The following is an 18,415-nucleotide window of genomic DNA, read 5'->3' on the forward strand; positions in this document are numbered from 1 at the left end:
TCCTGATACAGTTTTCTCATCCCTAAAGCAGGAGGTGATGGTCCGAATTCAGGCATCCACTCAACAAATATACAGACGACCTCGTGCTGGGCACTGGGGACCCAAGCCAACGCCCACCCTCACGGAGCTCAATCCAGGTGGCAGGTCCGACCAGCTACACACACGAGTGAACAAGAGAAATGTGGAACGCTAGTAAGAGCTATGGAGAAAATAAGGCTGGGGGCGCCTGGGTGGCTCAGTCGGCTGAGCACCTGACTCTTGATTTTGACTCTGGTCATGATCTCACAGTTCGTGGAATCGAGCTCCACGTGGGGCTCTGTGCTGACGGTGCAGAGCCTGCTTGGGATCCTCTCTCCCTCTCTCTCTCTGCCCCTCCCTATTTGCTTGCACACACGTTCTCTCTCTCTCTCTCTCAAAATAAATATTTAAAAAATTAAAAAAGAGAAAAGAAGGCTGGCGTAGGGAGGTGTGATTTTCAGAAGGAGGTCCAGGACAGGGTGGGATGGGGGGAATGAAGCAAATCCCAGACCCCAGCAGGGAAGAGTGTGCCCCCCCAAGCCCCAGAGACAGAGATTCGGCAGTGTCTGGAGATTTGGGGTTGCTGCCCTGGGGGTGGGGTGCTGCTGACCTCCCTCAGCGCAGGGGGCAGCCCTAAAGTGGACAACGCCCAGGCCCTGGACGTCATTAGTCCCGAGGGGAGGAACCCTGCTATGGGGCCATGGGCCACTGCCAAGCCTTTGGCTTGTACTCCAGGTGGAAGCCACGGGAGGGTTTCAGGCAGAGGGAAGACGTGATGTGACTGGGTGGAAAATGGGCTGTATGGGGGAGAGGGATGGCCGAAGTCCCCTGAGATGCCCGCACAAAGACGACGCCACTGATCCCCAACCCTCCTTTACTGGGAGCAGCCGCCGGGTGCTGCTCACGTAGCAGGTAGCAGCCGACAAGCCGGACCAGGGCCTGCCCTCGCTGGGTGTGCATTCCACTCGGGGAGCGGCGGGGACACAGGCACGGAGCCACTGCTCTGTGCAGAGTGCAGAAGGCTCCTCCCGTGTCACTTGGGACGCGCTCCGGGTCCACAGGCTGTGCCTGGCCCCTCTGCGCCCTGCCCGGCCCTGCGCTCCCTCGCACCCTGTCTCCGGGCCTGCGGATGTACCTGGGGTGTGCTCACCTCCCACCAGCGGTGCCTATGCTCTTCCCTCTGCTTAGATACTCCCCTGCTTTTGTGACCCTTCTCAAACGTCACCGCCTTACCGAGGCTCCCTTGGCCCCCAGCCGCCCTGTCTAAACAGCTGTCACTTCGTCCTTCACCTTCTGGCTCCATCCTCTGCTTCTATCCATCCTCCCATCCATCCTTCCTTCCGTCTATTCATTCGTTCAACAAATGCTCAGTGAGTCTTAACTATGTGCCAGCCCCTGTGCTGGGTGCGGGGGCCCCAGGAGGGAACGAGACAGACAGGGCCCCACTCACGCAGGTCCACTGAGGACAGGTGTTATTAGTCACACAAGCACATGCCTGCAGCTATAAGAAGAGTTGTAAAATAAAGGTTCGGGTGCCTTGGGAGTGTACAATGGGAGTGCCTGGCACAGGCTGGGGTCAAGGAGGGCTTCCTTGAGGAAGCGGCCGCTGAGCTGAGGTCTGGAAGGCAGTAGGAGGTAAGAGGGTGAAGTGTGGGTGCATTGGTTAGGGGGCTGGGGGTGGGCAGGAGCATGGTGCATGTGGGGACACTGGAGGCCAGTCAGCGTGGAAGAGCTTGGAGAGGTCGGGAGGTGCGTGGGGGGCAGGAAGTGAGGTCCAGAGGTAACCGGGGGCTCAATCATGTGAGGCCTGTGGACCAGGGTAAGGAGGGCCAGGGGGAGGTTTGAAGCAGGGGGAAGTGGGAGATAATTTACATCCTGGGTCCTCTTGCTCTTGGAGAATAATCTGAAAGGGGATGAAGGGGACCGCAGTGAGAAGGGTGCTATGATTGTCCAGGCCAAAGAGGGTAGTGGCCTCAGCCAGGAGGTAGCAGGGGAGATGGAGAGGAAGTGAAACGTCAAATGGATGGCCCCGAGGGTGGAGTGGATGTGAGGCTAAGAGCAAGGGAGGAGTCAAATATTCATTCACCCACTGAGTTGCCCTTTGTTGGGCATTGAGTAGTCCACTGGCCCAAGAGTCCCCTTCTCCATCCATCCATCCATCCATCCATCCATCTGCCTGCCCATCCATCCATCCATCTACACATCCATCCATCCATGCATCCGTCCATCCATCTGCCCATCCATCCATCCATTTTTCTATTCTGTGTTTCTCAGCACCTACTGTGTATAAGACTGAGTGTTGAGACCCAGGGACCAGAAAGCCGAGCATTTATCCCACTCTCACTGGGAATCCGGAAGTCTGGTTTCAGTTAGAGAATCTTAGCAAGGCTGGAAGGGGCCCGAGAGGTCAGAGGCCAGATGCCATTGCTCCAGGGGCACTGAGGCCAGGAGAAGTGCAGGTCCCCATCCATCGCCGAGAGGCAGGAGGATGGGCCTTGGAATCAGAGAGCCCCCACACCTCCCACTGCAGCCCTTTCGCGGGTCTCCTGGAAGTCCTTCCTGGGACCCTTCAATCCCTAAGGAGGCCCTGCAGCCATATGGGGAGTAGCCTTCCTGGGCCCACAAGCCCCTCCTTGCAGACATCCTTGTCTTACCCCCCCCCCACCCCCACCCCAATGGCTGCAGGAGGGGCCTGTCTGAGAAAGTGCTTCTGTGCCGCCCAGAGGGCCCCTGGGCTGCTGATTCATGGCTCAAAGGAGCTGCCTGTTAAATATGCAGAGCTTGGCTATGGCCTGTGCCTGTCTCTTTAAGGCGGGCTTGGGGCTCCCTACCCAACCAGCATTCCCTGAGGAACAGGAACCGGGCAGGCCTGGTGTCTCCTGGGTATAGACCTTGTGACTCCTGTTAAGGCAGCCTGGGGCGGGACCACAGGTCCCTGGGTGGGGCAGGGAGGCACCCCCCAGCTCAGAGGGGCCATCCTTTTCCCAGGATCACATTCCCAGGAAGGAAGGGAGCCTGGATCCCAGATCAGGCAGCTGGATTCCAAAGTTTGGGTCTGTGGCACCTAGGAGGTCCTGAGCAAGGGTAACTATTGTTCAGTTTGTCTGAGGCTAAGGGGGTAAACCAGGACGTGTCGGTCACTCTATTATGAGCACTCTATCAAGGCCAAAGCAATCCCCATGCCGATAGCCCTGTGGGGTGGAAAAATTCCCGGGTCCTAGGGGCTGCCCCACCTGGGACAAGTGTGACCTTGGGCAGATCCTCTGGTCTCTATACTCCCTCCTCCTCAGCTATAATGTGAGGCCATGGCCACTGCTCTGCCCCACTCAGGCCAGTGAGAGATTCCAGGCTGCCCAGACTTGGATGCTTCGTTTGAGTCAGTTTCTGTGCACTGGGGTCAGCTGTCCTTGGGGACTTCTGGATTGGCCGATGTGAGGAAGGGGATCCGTGGAATCACTGGGCACAGGGCTTGGCACATAAGAGGTGCTCAGTGCATACTGAATGAATGCATGCGTGCATAAATGAGCGGACAGAAACATTTGTGCCTCCTCCGTGCACAGAGCTGGCAAAACAGAAGAACCAGACCTATCCCTGACACGAGGAGGTCATCTCGGCGGGGAGGGGAGACAGAAGAAGAGGCAGTGCCCAGAGTGGCCCCGGTTTGACCTTCTGGGTTATACTACTGCCGGCCAGGGGACCTTGGGCAGATCACTTTACTGCTCTGTGTCTCAATATTCCCCACCTGAAAACAGCATTCAAAATGGCATCTTCCTTACAGGTGTTGAAAGAAGTAAACAAGCAAATGCACGTAGCGCCCAGCACCTGCACGATGGTGGTTATTATTGCAATCATGATGTGGGGGAGGCAGATGGGGGAGAGGGGAGAGGTTGCCAGGAGGAGGGGGCAGTGGCAAGGGGAGAGCCAGGAACCCAAATGGGTGACCTTGGGGAAGGCGCCTAGCCTCTGTCTCCAGCCGGCACGGAAGAAGTTGGAAGCAGCAGCTCTCAGGCCTCTGGGGTCTGCTGGTCTGAGTCTGCAGTCTTCAGGAAGCTGAGATCCCTGACTAGGGGGGTGGGGTGGGGGAGGCGGGGCGGGGGCGGGGGGGGGTGTCCTTTCTGGCAGAAGCCCTTCTGCCTTGTCCACACCTCATCAGGGCCGGGGTCGGGTCCAAGGACAAGTCACACGATTCGTCGCTGCCGGGCAGTCTTCAGCCTCGCCACGAGACTACGCTTGGCAGGTGAGGAATCCACAACAGCTAAGGTTCACCAGCTACCTGATGAGCCAGGGTGGGGCAACCATTTGCTGTCCCAGGGCCAGCTCTGCCCCGACCCTGTCCCACCTAGAGCTCTTTCAGCTCTGTCGCTCTTATCCTCCAGAGGCGGATGGGGAACTGAGGCTCAGGGAAGCCAGTGGGTCACCCGTGTTGCCCAGTGAACAGGCAGAGCAGAGAGGCCAGGTCTTAGGCACCCAGTCTCTACCTGCTTCTTCCTGGGCTCCACGGGACCCATGGGGACAGGGACAGATGGCAGGCTTCTCCCCAGGACACAGAGACATTGGGCGTTATCATAGCCTACCACCCACACTAGCTGGCCCACTGCCCTCCGGCTCCCGCGCCTGCTCTGTTCCAGGGTTCCCAGAAGCCCCATGGCCAAGCCCATTCATTGTGCAAAGGCCAAGGTGGCACTGGCTGACTCCCCTCCTCTTGGCCCAGGAGCTGGGACCCTGGGACAAGGCTGATGCTGAAACCGGCCAGGCGAGGGGCCTGCAGCCTGCCACTGTGCTGGGCAGGCAGGGGTCCTGAGCCACTTCTGGGCACCTGCTCGCTCACTCGGCCTCGTTTGCCATAATTATCCAGCCGTCCCCTTCAAATGTATGGCAACCATAGCAACAGACAGATGTTCTGTCCCAGCCACAGTCCACAGTGAGCCAGGAGGCAGCACAAAATTTAACCCCTTCCAGCTCAGGCAGGCAAGGGCAAGAGTGGACTGTGGGCCCAGAGGCCCCAGCCAGACGCTCAACCTCACTGGAACCCTCCCTGTGGGACTAGGTGACTCCTGAGGACCCATTCATCTTAGACAGTCACTTCCCTGTTTGCCCCCTCCCACCCTTTGTACCCGCTTCTCCCTTCTCCCCAGAAATGAAAGAGAGTGGTGAGGGATAGAGGCTCTGTATAAAAGGTTGGGACGGGCCGGCTGTGCCTTGAGGACTAGCTAGCTATGGTGCAGGCTGGAGAACCCTGGACATGGTGTCAGGTGAGCCGAGCTGGGCACCTGCTTTAGTTCTGCCTCTGGTTTGCTGTGTGACCTTGGGCAAGTGACTTGCCTTCTCTGAACCTCAACTCTGCTTCTGTACGATGAAGGGGGTAGGCTCTCATTCCACGAATATTCATTGGTCATCCATTGCACGCCAGGCCCTATGGTAGGCCCCGAGGAGGCTCCAGGGAACGCGTGGGGAGTTCACACCCCAATATAGAGATGGAGACACAGACAATAGAAGCAAACAACACATAAGCTGACCGGCATTTTTGTTAAGTGCCGTGAAAGGCCTGAAAGTGCCCCCTGACGGAGGGTAAGAAGTGGTGGGCGCCGGCCTGCTTTAGACAGGTGGTCGGGGGAGGATTCTGAGGAGGGGACGCTGGAGCTGAGGCCTGAGGCTACACACGGCCCAGCTGTAAGCACCGGGGGAAGACAGTCCCTGGCAGAGGGACCAGCAAGGGCTAAAGCCTGTGGGGGGAATGAGTGAGACAGGCCTCCACTGTCTGGGAGCAGCAAGGAGCCATGGGGAGGGGAAAGTTGGGGTGCCAGCCGGAGACGGTCCCACAGTGCTTGGTAGGCCCACCTGCCCTGGGGAGGTTCTGAGCGGCGGCCCCCCCGGTCCGACTTCTGCACAGCCTCGAGGCCTTGGCTGTGATGTCTCCCATCCCAGCCAGCCAGTCACCCTTGACTCCAGCAAATTGGGCCTCTCGAGGGGGCAGGGGACAGTGGCTCCAGCCTGCCCACTCGCTCACTGAGCTTGGCCCCAGAGGTGACTGGGTTGAGCCAATACCTCTTGGCTCCTGACCTAACAGGGCCCCACCTGGGTTAGCTATTAATGAGCAGAGCACAGGTGAGCCCCAGGAGTGATCAGGAGGGGCCCCACCTAGGGAGGGGCCCCAAATCCCAGCAGGCCTGAGTCCAATCCCACCTCTGCCACCTCCTCGTTTTGTGGCCTTGGGTAAGTCACTTAGTTTCCTCGGGCCTCCACTGACCCTCGTGGGAAAGGGCCTCCCCAGCCCAGTCTCCCTGGTTCACTCAGCTCTGGCCTCACTTGCTGTTTTGTAACACCCCGAGCTCTGCCTGTCTCAGGGCCTTTGCAATTTACTGCTTCCTCGACCTGGAACATTCTTCCTCAGGTTCAGTCTTCACGGCCTGAGTATCTGCTCTTGCTGCCTCCTCACAGAGGCCTCCGGGACCCCCCTGGCTAGCATAGAGTCACCCCAGGGCATCTGGGTGGCTCAGTCGGTTGAGCATCGGCTTCTAGATTTTGGCTCAGGTCACGATCCTGGGTCCCTGATCGTGGGATCAGGCCCTGCATCAGGCTCTGCGCAGGGCCTGGAGATTCCTTCTCTCTCTCTCTCTCTCTCTCTCTCTCCCTCTCTCTCTCTCTCCCTCTCCGTGTGCTCCTCTCCTGCATGCACATGCACACTTTCTCTCTCTCTCTCAAATTAAAAAACATTTTTAAATGAAATAATGTAGAGCAACCCCATCTCTCTGCCTCTCTGTGGCACTTGATGTTCTCCTAAGTGCTTCTAGATGGCACTCCTTCATTTGGCGCCTGGCACTGTCCTAGGTGCTGGGGAGAGAGCAGAGGCAATCCTTGCCTGCCCTTCCCAGAGGGCACATTCTAGTGGGTGACACAGACGAAGATAAAGCAAATGGCGAGAGGGTGGGGAATTCGGGGGGCCTATGGTGGGGGGGGCTCACAGAGACAGCAGCAGAGGAGCAGAGACCTCAAGAAGCGATGGCAGGTGGGAAATGTGTCAAGGCAGAGGCCCTGAGGAGGTATGTCTTTGTTATCGCTCTGTTCTTGGCGCCTAGCACACAGTAGGTGCTTAACAGACGTCTGGCGTTGCTGTCGTGGGGGGCAGTTGGAGGAGCGTGGACTGCTGCCGAGCTCCTGGCCCACGCAGGGCCTGCACACCCAGGCCCTCAGGGAGCACGCTCACCGTCACAGGGTCTGACGGAGCCGGCTGGAGAACCCTCCTGCGGGCACAGGGAGGTGGCGAGAGCCAGCAGGGAAGGGGGAGGCAGGGTGGTGGCTGGGGCTGGTCTCCAGGGGTCTCCCGTGCCACGCAGGGAATGGACATTATCCTGAGGGCCAAGGGCAGCCGTTGAAGGCTAGGGTGGGTGGAGGACATGATTAGATCCAGGCTTTTTAAAGCCCTTCCGGCACCCACTGAGGAGAATGGAAGATCCGAGTGTGCCAGGGGATGGCTGGAGGCAGGGAGACCGTGGGGGAGCAGGAAGGCCTCCAGCAGGCCCAGGCCCAAACGAGCCCCCTGACTGCCCAGCCAGGCCCTGTTCAAGGCTCAGGGGAGGAGGCAGGAGCACATGAACCCAGGACAAACCGGTGCCCTCCTGGGAGAGACCGGCTACAAAGGCGGTAAGTAAAAATACATGTATGCGGGACTGTTCTAAGTGCTAAGGGGAGAGAACGAAAATGGGGAAGGAGACAGGAAGTGGCAGGTCGAAACTGTGGATAGGGCGCCAGCAAAGGCCTCCCCAAAAGGAGACTTCTGTGTGCCTGAATGCTGCTGGGGAAGGACATTCCGGGAAGCAAACCCCCTAACGCAGGAGCTGGAGTGGAGGCACCTGGGGAGGAGGAGGGAGACAGCCAGAGGGGGTGTGGAGCTTGCGGGGCCTAAGGGTGTTTATAAGGAGCCAGGCTTCTCTGAGGGCCCGCCACCCGCCGGGCAGCGAGCCCCGCAGGCCATGTGGGGCTCTCCTCGGAGCAGGGTCCCTCTGGCTGCCACGTGGAGAATAGACTGCAGGCAGCAGGGCAGAAGCGGGGCCGTGGGAGGCTGGGGAGGCTGCTGGCGGAGGGAAGAGCCGGATGGAGGCTGATCCAGGGGGAGGTGAGGGACTGGCGAGGAGCGCTGGAAACGGAGGTGAATCGAGAGGTTGGCGCCAGCAGGACCTGCTGGTGCTGCCCGGGCGGGATGAGACGCACACACACACGCACACACACACACACACACACACACACACACGCACGCACACACATGCACACGCACACGGAGCCAGAGCCCGAGTCCGAGAGGGAGGAGTTCAGGACGTCAGCCAGCGTTTTGGCGTGGGCCGTGGGAAGACCGGAGTTGCCATTCACTGGGATGAGGAAGGTCGCGGGTGGAACAGGTCAACGTGCAAATATCAGATCAGATGGGAGCCAAGTAAACTGGGGAGGCCGGGAGGAGCGGGGGGCTCCAGGGAGACGTCCAGGTTGGCGGTCTCGGAGAGGCGGTCGCCCGCAGAGAAGCCGTATTCATTTTATTTTATTTTTTTTTACTTCTTGTATTCTATTATTTATTTATTTATTTATTTTAATATAATTTATTGTCGAATTGGCTAACATGCAGTGTGTACAGTGTGCTCTTGGTGTTGGGGGTGGATTCCCGTGGAGAAGCTGTCTTTAAAGTCAGCCAGGGAGGAAGGTAGTTGGAAGACACTGGATGGGGGGGGGGAGGCAACCCTCAGAGGTGGGGGTGAGAGGGCAGAGGAAACCGAAAAGGGGCTGAGAAGGGGCAGTCAACGGAGCAGGAGGCAAACCAGAACATTCTGACAGCCAGCAAGGAAGGCATCGAAGGAGGGTTAACTGCATCGGATGCTGCTGGTGGGTCAAGGGCAATGAGAGATAGCACGGGTTTGGCAATGCGGAGGTCCTTGGTCTCCTGTGAGGGGAGGCGATAGGCTGAGGGGCGCTGGTTCAAGGGAGGAGAGGGGGCCGCAAGGAAAGACTCACTTTCCTGTGCAGGGTGGGAGAGAGACGGGACAGCAGGGGAGGGATTGCGGGCTCCAGGAGAAAACCCAGCGGTTTGTATGTTGCTCGGGTTGAGCAGGTAGACGGGGAAATGCTGGCGGGTTCTAAGAGGGGAGAATTGCTAGAGCGATGTCTCAGGGAAGACAGAGGGAAGAGGTCCCTGAATCATCCCCCGCCCCTCCACCCTAGGAGGAGAGCAGGGCTACCGTTTCTGCTTTACAGAATCGGAAACCGCAGCCCAGAGAGGTCGGTTCTCCTGGCCCAGGTCACACAGCCAGGAGTGATGGCGGATCCCCACTACTCTGCCCTACACTTCATAGGCGGGGCTGTTGTCCTAGTTGACAGATTCGGCCCAGAGAGGTTCAGGCACTAGTCACAGCTCACAGAGCAGGTTAGGAGGTGGATTTGACTAGATGTTGAGGGAGGGGCAGTAGGAGGTGTTAGGAGTGACTCAGGTACCCAGAGCAGTTGCCCAGGGACTTCTCCCTGGGCTGGGAACCGGGAGAGGAGCAGGTTTTCAGAAGAGCTCAGTCTGGGATGTGCATGAGTTTCCCCGTGTACAAAATGGGGCACGGAGCTGACCTCACCAAGTCACTGAGACTCAAATGAGTAAATACAGGTAAAGCCCTTGGACTAGGGCTCAGCACCCAATAAATGTCATGTAGTGTGTTTGTGATCATTAGTCTGAGTCTGTCCGGTTGGCTGTGCAGGGCGGCTTCCACCCAGAAACGTGTACCAGCAGCTGGCTTGTGGGTGAGCTTGGCAGGACAAGAGGATGATGGGAAACTCGGGGCCACAAAGACCCTTCGGAGTCCCTCCAGGAGAAGCCTTGGCCCTGAGTTAGTCCCTGGATTTGAAGGCTCGGCCTTCAAGGGACCTCAAGAGCCCCTAAGAAGCTCCAAGGATAGGGGTGCCTGGGTGGCTCACTCCATTAAGCGTCTGACTTCAGCTCAGGTCATGATTTCATGGTTTGTGAGTTTGAGCCCCACATCGGGCTCTGTGCTGACAGCTCAGAGCCTGGAACCTGCTTCAGATTCTGTCTCCCTCTCTCTCTGCCCCTCCCCCACTTGTGCGCGCACGCTCTCTCTCTCTCTCTCTCTCTCTCTCTCTCTGTCTCTCTCTCAGAAAAAGTGAATAAACATTTAAAAACAATTTTTTTAAAGAGGCTCCAAGGATAGAGCCTCTGGGGGAAAGAGCTTTCACTTCTTGAAGCCTGAGGTCTTCATCTAGAGGATGAGTAACCTGACTCTCACTTTGAGGAGACGCGGTAACTGTAAGATGTGCTGACTGAGTCCTGGGACCAAAATTCAGGACTGGGAACTCTACCTGCTCTGCCCTAATTTGCTGTGTGACCTTGGACAAGTAACCTAACCTCTCTGGGCTTTGTCTATAAAACCGGGGTGATGTAAGTGTTCCTGCAGACTGATGACCCCATCATTATTTAGAGCTTCTTGATTTCATTAGTAGGCAAGTCCACAACTATACCTGGGGAGCTTCTTAGCTTTGAAGGCCTGCTTCTCATCAGAGCAGGACAGGGGCTAGAGCAAGGAGAATGCAAGGCCTCCTGGGTCCGAAAGATCCCACTTTGGGGCAGCCCTGCCCCAGGAACACTCTGAGGTGTCTGGGGTGGCATCTCGGGTGGCCTGGGTTTCATTGATCCAGGACAAAGAAGCTCTGGCATATTTTCCAAGTGTCCCCATTTTATGGATGAGTAAACTGAGGCTCGGAGGAAACATAACTCACCTACCCTCAGAGCCCTCCTCTTGCCACAACTCCAGGCCACCCCAAGGAGCTGGTACTCAGGGTCCAGCTATCAGGCCCTCAAGGGCATAAATAAGCCTCCGCTCTGGTTCCCCCAGTCTCAATCTGTGGCATCTCCCACATGTCGGGCCTCGTACTGGGCACTGGGGACACTTAGAGGACTCAGATAGCGTCCTCGCCTAGAAAAGACGGGCGTCCTCTGGTGGAAAAGACACATGCGAACAGAAACACAGAGAAGTTAAAGAGAAGGAGAGATTCATTCTGACCCAATGATCTGGGGAAGCTTCCTGGAGGAGGAGGCACCAAGATGGTTCTGGAACACCAACAGTAACTGTTACCATCTTTTGAGCAACAGCCTCCCGCTTCAGGGCATGGTCTTGCCGCACCTTTCCAGGTCCTGTTACCTCAGTCCCATTTTAGAGATGAGAAGAGTGAGGGTCAGAGAGCCGACGTGACAGGCCCAAGGTCACGTGGCTTGTGAGAGGTGCCTGAGCCCATTCCGGAGACGCACCCTCCCTGGGCTGAGGAGGCAGGGAAAGACTCCTTACCCCGACAGCCTCAACCCAGGAGGCCCAGGTCTTCCCCTGGCCGAGTGTCCCCAGCACCCAGTTTCACTTCCCAAAACACAGACCTATTTTGGATCCTGCTGACTTCCTTTCTCACTCATGGCCGTTCAGGCTCCGAGGACTGGGCAACCGTAGAATGGACCCGGTGCCCCCGGGCCTTTCCCAATGCCCCTCTTACACCACCGCGCTGGAGCCTTCTCCCTACCGGGCGCCCTGGCTCCTCGGGGAGGGCATCGACCGCAGGGGGCTGGCAGGAGCTGCTCCCCCCCACCAAGCCCCAAGCCCGCTCCCTCCAGGCCCCTGGCTCAGCCTGAGCTGTCGGGGTCCAAGTCCCAGCCCCACTGTGTCCGGACCCTGCGGCCTCAGGCAGATCATTGCCTTCCCCGAGCCCCCCGTTTCCTCCTCCGTGCTAGGAAATTGAGGCAGCCTCCCATCTCGGTAGAACCGAGCGAGAGTCCGCCTAATTTAGCAGCTGTTGTGGCCCAGACACCACCCTCGGCACCGTGATTCCAAGACCCTCGCTGTGGGGAAGCGGAAGCCCTTCTGGGGGGTGGTGAGGCGGTCAGGGGCGGAGACTGAGCAACGGGATAGGCCAAGTACGTGGTGTCTTAGAAAGCGAGGTGAATTGGGGCACCTGGGTGGTGTAGTTGGTTAGGTGTGGTGGTTTCCGCTGGTTACCGAAACTGACGATGATCAGTTACCGCACCAACATGTGGAGCCTGCTTGGGATTCTCTCTCTCCCTCTCTCTCTGCCCCTCCCCCACTCATGCTCTTGCTTTCCCTCTCTCAAAAGTAAATAACTAAGAATTTTAAAGAGCCAGGTGAGTTACCGAGAAAACAAAGGTGAGAAAGGGATGTATGTGTGTTGGGAGGAGGGGTGTCATTTTATTTTTTTTAACTTTTATTTATTTATTTTATTTGAGAGAGAGAGAGTGTGAGCGGGGGAGGGGGCAGAGGGAGGGAGAGAGAGAGAGAATCGTAAGCAGGCTCCATGCTGAGCGTGGAGCCCGACTCGGGGCTCGATCCCACCACCCCGGGATCATGACCTGAGCCAAAATCAAGAGTCGGCTCAACCGACTGAGCCTCCCAGGTGCCACAGGAGTTGTCATTTTAAGTAGGGCGGAAGGAGACCTCCCGAGAAGGTGACATCTGATGGCCTGGGGGAGTGTACGGAGCTGGCTGTCCTGCAGAACCCCGGGAAGGGCATTCTAGGCAGAGGGCACAGCACGTGCAAATACCTGAGGCACGAATACTACCTCAGCGGCGAGGAGGAGAGAGGGTGAGAGCCTTTGGAGCAGGGGAGGGACGGTTTGCTTCCCACTGCCTTTGGAAGGTACACAGAGGTACACTGTGGGCCAGTGTGGGGGCAGGAAAAGGTGGAGGTAGCCATCCTGGTGGGGCCAGGGGTGGCAGTAGGGCCGGGAGAAGCGGTCAGATTCTGGTTCTGTTTTGAAGGTGGAGCCGAAGGGATTTGCTGCCGGGTCAGGTGGCAGTGAGAGAGAAGAGAGGGGGGAGGGTAAAGGTGACTCCAAGTTTTCTGGCTGAGCAGTGGGAAGAATGGAGTTGGGGTGTGCTAAAGTGAGGAGGCAGTGGGAGGGACAGACGCGGAGAGGAAATGGGGAGCTTGGAGTGGTGATAGGGGGTCAGCAGGTGGGCAAGCAGGTCTGGAGGTCAGGAACAGGAGCAGGCTGAGTGCAGTGGCCGTGTCTGCCTCCCAGGCCTCCCTGTTCCCCTCCTGCCCTCCTGCAGGCCAGCCCACAGATAGACCTTTCCAGTCCCATAACTTCCCACTGTTGTGGCCTAGAGCCCAAACCCCTAGCCCGGCCAAACTTCAGCTTCATCTTCTTTCAGCCTGTTGGCCTCGTTCATATTTTGTGCCAGCCACAGGGCCTTTGTACTTACGGGGCTGCGCCTTACCTGCCACGTGGCCCTAGGCTCATCCTTTTTCTGGGCCTAAGTTTCTCCATCTATAAAAGGGGGAGCTTGGACTCCTTGAGCCCTAATGCGGGTCCTTAAGTTTGGAACTTTTAGGGCCACAGAGAAGCTACCCTTCTTCACGCTGTTTATGCCTGGTGAGACCTTGGGCAAGATGCTGCATGTTCCCCACCCCCCTCCATCTTACCTGCCTTCCAGGGTCTGTCACACGTGTTGGCTGCTGAAGGAGGGACACGTAGGCCCTGGGATCCCATCCCTGGAGGAGTCACATATCGGACAGACCTGTGTGGCCTGGGGCAAGACCTTCCCCGCTCAGAGCCTCTGTTTTCTCACCTGCAGAATGGTGCTCGTGGTTGCTGGGGGGTCTGGAGACAGCAGAGTGCCCGGCGCACTGCAGGTTCAACAGGCACTCACTAAGCGCTGGCCCAGGGCCCAGCCAGCTGCCCTGATAGTGGGGGTGAGAGACCCAGCCCTACCCTCACAGAGCTTGCCCAGTGGGCACTAGGCAAATGATGTGATTACTAAATAGGACACACCCAGGGTCCTGCCCCAGGGGACGTGGGGGGCTCAAGCTGCATGCTCGACCAGCACCCGCTGACCGGGTTCTCCTCAGCCTGCAAGGCTGGGCCCCGGGCCTCCCTCAAGGACTCCACCCAGGCTGACAGCTCGGAGGATGAGTTGGACTTAATTAGGTGAACTCATGGCAAGAGGGGAAGGGTTTGGGCAAAGTGGTGGGAGGGAATGACATGTCCAGCATCACATGGCTTGTAAGAGGGGCCTGAGCTCATTCCCGAGGCTCTGGTAAAGTCAAGGAAGCAAAGGAAGTCAGTGTATCTGGAACGTCCAGTGATGGCTGTTGAGGGAGATGGGAGAGCAGGGGGTCAGACCTTGCTGGGTCAGTCATGGATTTCACGGTTTCAGGACAGAAGTGACCTCAGAAACCACCCAAAATCCTCATGATACAGAGGGGGGAAACTGAGATTCAGTTGGGTAAAGGACATGGGCAAGGTCAAAGCAAGTTGGGGGCAGACCCAGGGTTGGAACCTGGACTTTCTAACATGTGCCCATGGCTCTTTTTTTTTTTTTTTTTTTAATGTTTATTTATTTATTTTGAGAGAAAGAGTAAGCACAGGCATGAGCAGGGGAGGAGCAGAGAGAGAGGAGAGAGAGAATCCCAAACAGGCCCCACACTGTCAGTGCAGAGCCTGATGTGGGGCTCAATCCCATGAACCCAACTGGGAGATCATGACCTGAACCAAAATCAAGAGTCGGACGTTTAACTGACTGAGCCACCCAGGAGCCCCTGCCCATGGCTCTTTCTGCATCTGGTGAGTATTCCAAGAGAAGAGGGAGAATATAAAATGTTAAATTAGCACCTACTATGTAACACACACACACACACACACACACACACACACACACACACACTTTACCAGTGGGTCCCTGGGCCTTAGGCCAGGGCCGGCCATAGCCCTGGGAATCCCTTCAAAACAAGAAAGGAAAAGGAACCTAGAAGGTCATTTGCTCCAGCCTCCTGCCACTGGCCTCAAGGCCTCATCCCACTGTCTCAATTGAAATCCTCTGTAGTGAGCAGAAATTATAACCCCATCTTGTTATGAGCAAGCCAAGAGTAGAAAATGAAGCACTGACCTAAACTCCCACAGCAAGCATCAGTTAAAGCTGTCTTGACTCTAGTCAAGCAGTAGTTTAGTGCTCTTTCCAAGGTCATGCACAGCCCAGGTTTGAGCTAGCTGGCAGGAGGAAGTCCTTCCTGCTGTCTAACTGAAACCCCTCCTGCTTTACTGTGCCAGCATTCCTTTGTTTGGATGCCTGAAGAAGTGGAGAAGCACCAACATCCACCTCATGGTCCTTGACTATTACTGTGGAGGGGACTGGGCTGGGCGTAGGAGACTCAGGGACACCTCCCCCTCCCCGCCATGCATCTGAATGCAGGAGCTCATTTGCTGGATGGGGTGGGGGAGGTAGACAGGCCATTTGCTATTAGGGCCTTTCCTCCAGGGGAAGGTTCTGGGAAAACTCTGGAAAGAATTCCTTGGGGAAGAAGTCCTTCTGGATCACCCCAAGGACACACACGCTCCCCGGGACGCAGCCGCCTGGGAACTGAGCTCGCGGCCAGCAACCAGCAGAACCCAAGGCCTCAGATCCACCCCCGTGGCCAGAGGCGGCCTTGCGTTTCCTCCACACACATGCCTGTTCGACTTGCTTGTCAGAAACCACTCAACAAAATCCAATTTATGGAGCCAATATGAAGTGGGGGAAAATTCCTCTAAACAAAAAAAATGTCTTTTTTCAAATCAGGGAGGAGGAAAGCCTGGCAGTTGGACATCCGGATGAGTAGGCCCGGTGCTAAGATCCGGATTCCGAACCCTGCGGAGGGGAGCTGAGTCGGGACGTGGCATTTACTTGGGTTTCTCCAGAGAGACCCACGGCTCCCCCAAAATGTCAGGGCTCAGTGTGCCCAGTACTTCTGGAGAAAGCTGAGCTCATAGGGATGCTGGTGGCGATTTACTGAGGGCCTACTGTGGGCCGGCCCCTGTGCTAAGTGCTTCTATGTGGATTACTTCGCCTGAACCCTCACAGCAACCCCATGAGGTAGGTGCTGTTACTGTCAACACCCCACAGATGAGGAGATCAAAGCTCAGGGAAGTTAAGCCATTTGGCCAAGGGCACACAGCTCGGGAGAGGGGGTACAAGACTCAAATGCAGGCAGTCTGGCTCCAGGGACCCCCACTCTTAACATTTCACTACAAAAGTGACTTGCACCTAGCGGGGGCCTGAGACATAAAGGAGAGAGATACAGAGGCGCACGGGGGAGAGCACGGGCTGAGGCAGCAGGGGGCTGGGCCCCAGGCCCAGTTCTGCTGTCAACCGCCCAGATGAGTCCTTGTCCCTCTCTTGCCCCTTGTCATTCCTGAAAGGCAGCAACTGGGTAAGGTGATCTCAAGCTGGCACCCAGGCTCCCAGTGCCCATTAGCACATGAAAGGTTCTGAGAAGTCCCGAAGTAAAGAAAAGCCAGTGAGTGCTTAACTAGAAGACCTGACCAGCAAAAATCGTCACCTAATGATTCATAACCTTGAGTTGAACTCCTATCAGTAAGTTGGTAAGTTGACAACTATTCACAGGCCCCTTGGAAGGTAAGTGAACAAGACATGATCCTGCCTTTGAGGTGCTTCTTCTCTGGAGAGAAGGTAGCCAAGTGGAAGACGGTGACCACACTGTGTGGCCATTGCTCTGAAGGAGACCGGTCAGGGAGCCTGAAGCACCGGGCAGGGGAAGAGGCATCTTGCCCCGCCTGAGGGTCAAGGGAAGTATGGCAGAGAAGTTCACGGTCAAATAGGGTTTTAAAGGACGAGTAGGAGTTCTGCAGGAAGAGAATTAGAGAGGAAGGGCAGCCCCAGGGGTAGGAACAGCATGTACAAGTCAGTCGTGTGAAGGGTTCGTTGTTCCACAGGCTGGAAAATACGGCGTGGCTGGCAGAGAGGGGTGGGCTGGAATAGGAGCGTGAAAGGCCTTGAATGCCAAGCCAAGGAGTTCAGTTTGTATTCTGGGGGAATAATAGAGGCCATCATTGAGAGGAGCAACCCTTTGGATTGGGGTGGAAGGGAAAACCTACAGGCCAGGAGTCCAGTGAGGAAGCTGGTTCTGCTGTCTAGGCCAGACCAGAGGAGGCCCAAACTGCATTGAACAGACAGCACATCTGACCAGGATCTTTGGTTTGCAAGAAATCCGGCACAAGGAGACCTAGGTGAAAATGAAAAGGGCCTTCAAGCATGACTGAATCCAGAGGCTCGAATGATATTGTCAGAAATCCAGCCACAGTGGGGATGGGATTTTTTCATGGCCAGTGTTCAGGTCAGTCATGCTCCAGCTACATGCTCTGAATATGGGGCAGGGGCAGTTTCTCAAAGGAACTTCGGATGACCGGCAGCAGGGTGTTGCCAGGCAGGTGAAAGCAATAGCTGGCCTCTGTGGGTGGCGACTGTTGCGGCTTTTGGTGGGGGATGGGCCCTTGCCCAGCCCTGCCTCTGAGACTGAGGCACGCAGCTGAGGGCTGGGGTGGTCAGGGCGGGCTCCATGGAGGAAAGGGGCCTGGAAGGGAGACTTGCACAGTGCGAAGGACTGGGGCAGGTAGAGTGGGCACTCTGGGAGGAAGGATCCTGGGAGAACAAAGCTACGGAGGTGAGAGTGAGCAGGATGTTCCGGAACCGGTGAGCACGGCAGGCCCAGAGGGCTGATGAAAGGGGGTGGAGGGACGTCAGAGGTGCTTCTACGCCAGGCCCCCTCTGGCCTAACTGGACAGCCTCCTTGGATACACAGGTCGGGGCGAAACAGTGGCTTCATTGCTCAGTAGCTTCCCATGGCTCCCTATGGCCCAACCATGAGGAATTTAAGGCCCCAGCGTGCCCATTGCCCCCTCATGGGGCACACATGGTCATCTGGAGGGCCATGCCAACCACACTCCAAACACACCGTTCCCCTTCCACCTTTAAGCCTTTGCTCTGGATGTTTCCCTGCCCTGAAACACATTCTCTGGTATTTCCACCCATCCTCTGACAGCCAGCTAGAGGAACGGGCCTCCCCTCCTTTCTCACTTTTGAACTCCCAGAGCTCTTTCTTTGGGTTTTTTGGTTTTGTTTTTTACGTGCCCCTCAGCCCAGCCAGCCTGGTGGGGGCAGGGTGGCAAGTCACATGTACCTGGGCCTTGGATGCTGGTCAGATCTGGGTTCAAATTCTCCCTGCGTCACTCACTAGCTGTGTGACCTTGAGCACATCATTTGACCTCTCCTTGAAGACCTTTTCTGACCTATAAAATGTGAACAAGGCATCACATGAGGCTTAAATGTGGTTATATGTAAAAAGTTCCTGGCACATGGTCTCTCATGCAGCCCTCACTACTGTTTCGTCATTGCTCAGATTATGAATTATGTCCCTCTCCTCCTCTATGAGCTCAGGCCAGCCAGGGACTACACCTGGATTTTTTCCCAGTCCCCCAGTGTCTGGCACATCGTAGGGGGCTTGTAAGGGCTATCCGCTTTCCTGGGCCGTGCAGATCCGTTCTCCCCATCCTGCTTCACCTGGCTGAGGCTGGGGGGAGGCC

This window comes from Leopardus geoffroyi, chromosome A3 (genome assembly GCF_018350155.1).
Source record: "Leopardus geoffroyi isolate Oge1 chromosome A3, O.geoffroyi_Oge1_pat1.0, whole genome shotgun sequence".
NCBI classification, from domain to species: Eukaryota; Metazoa; Chordata; class Mammalia; order Carnivora; family Felidae; genus Leopardus; species Leopardus geoffroyi.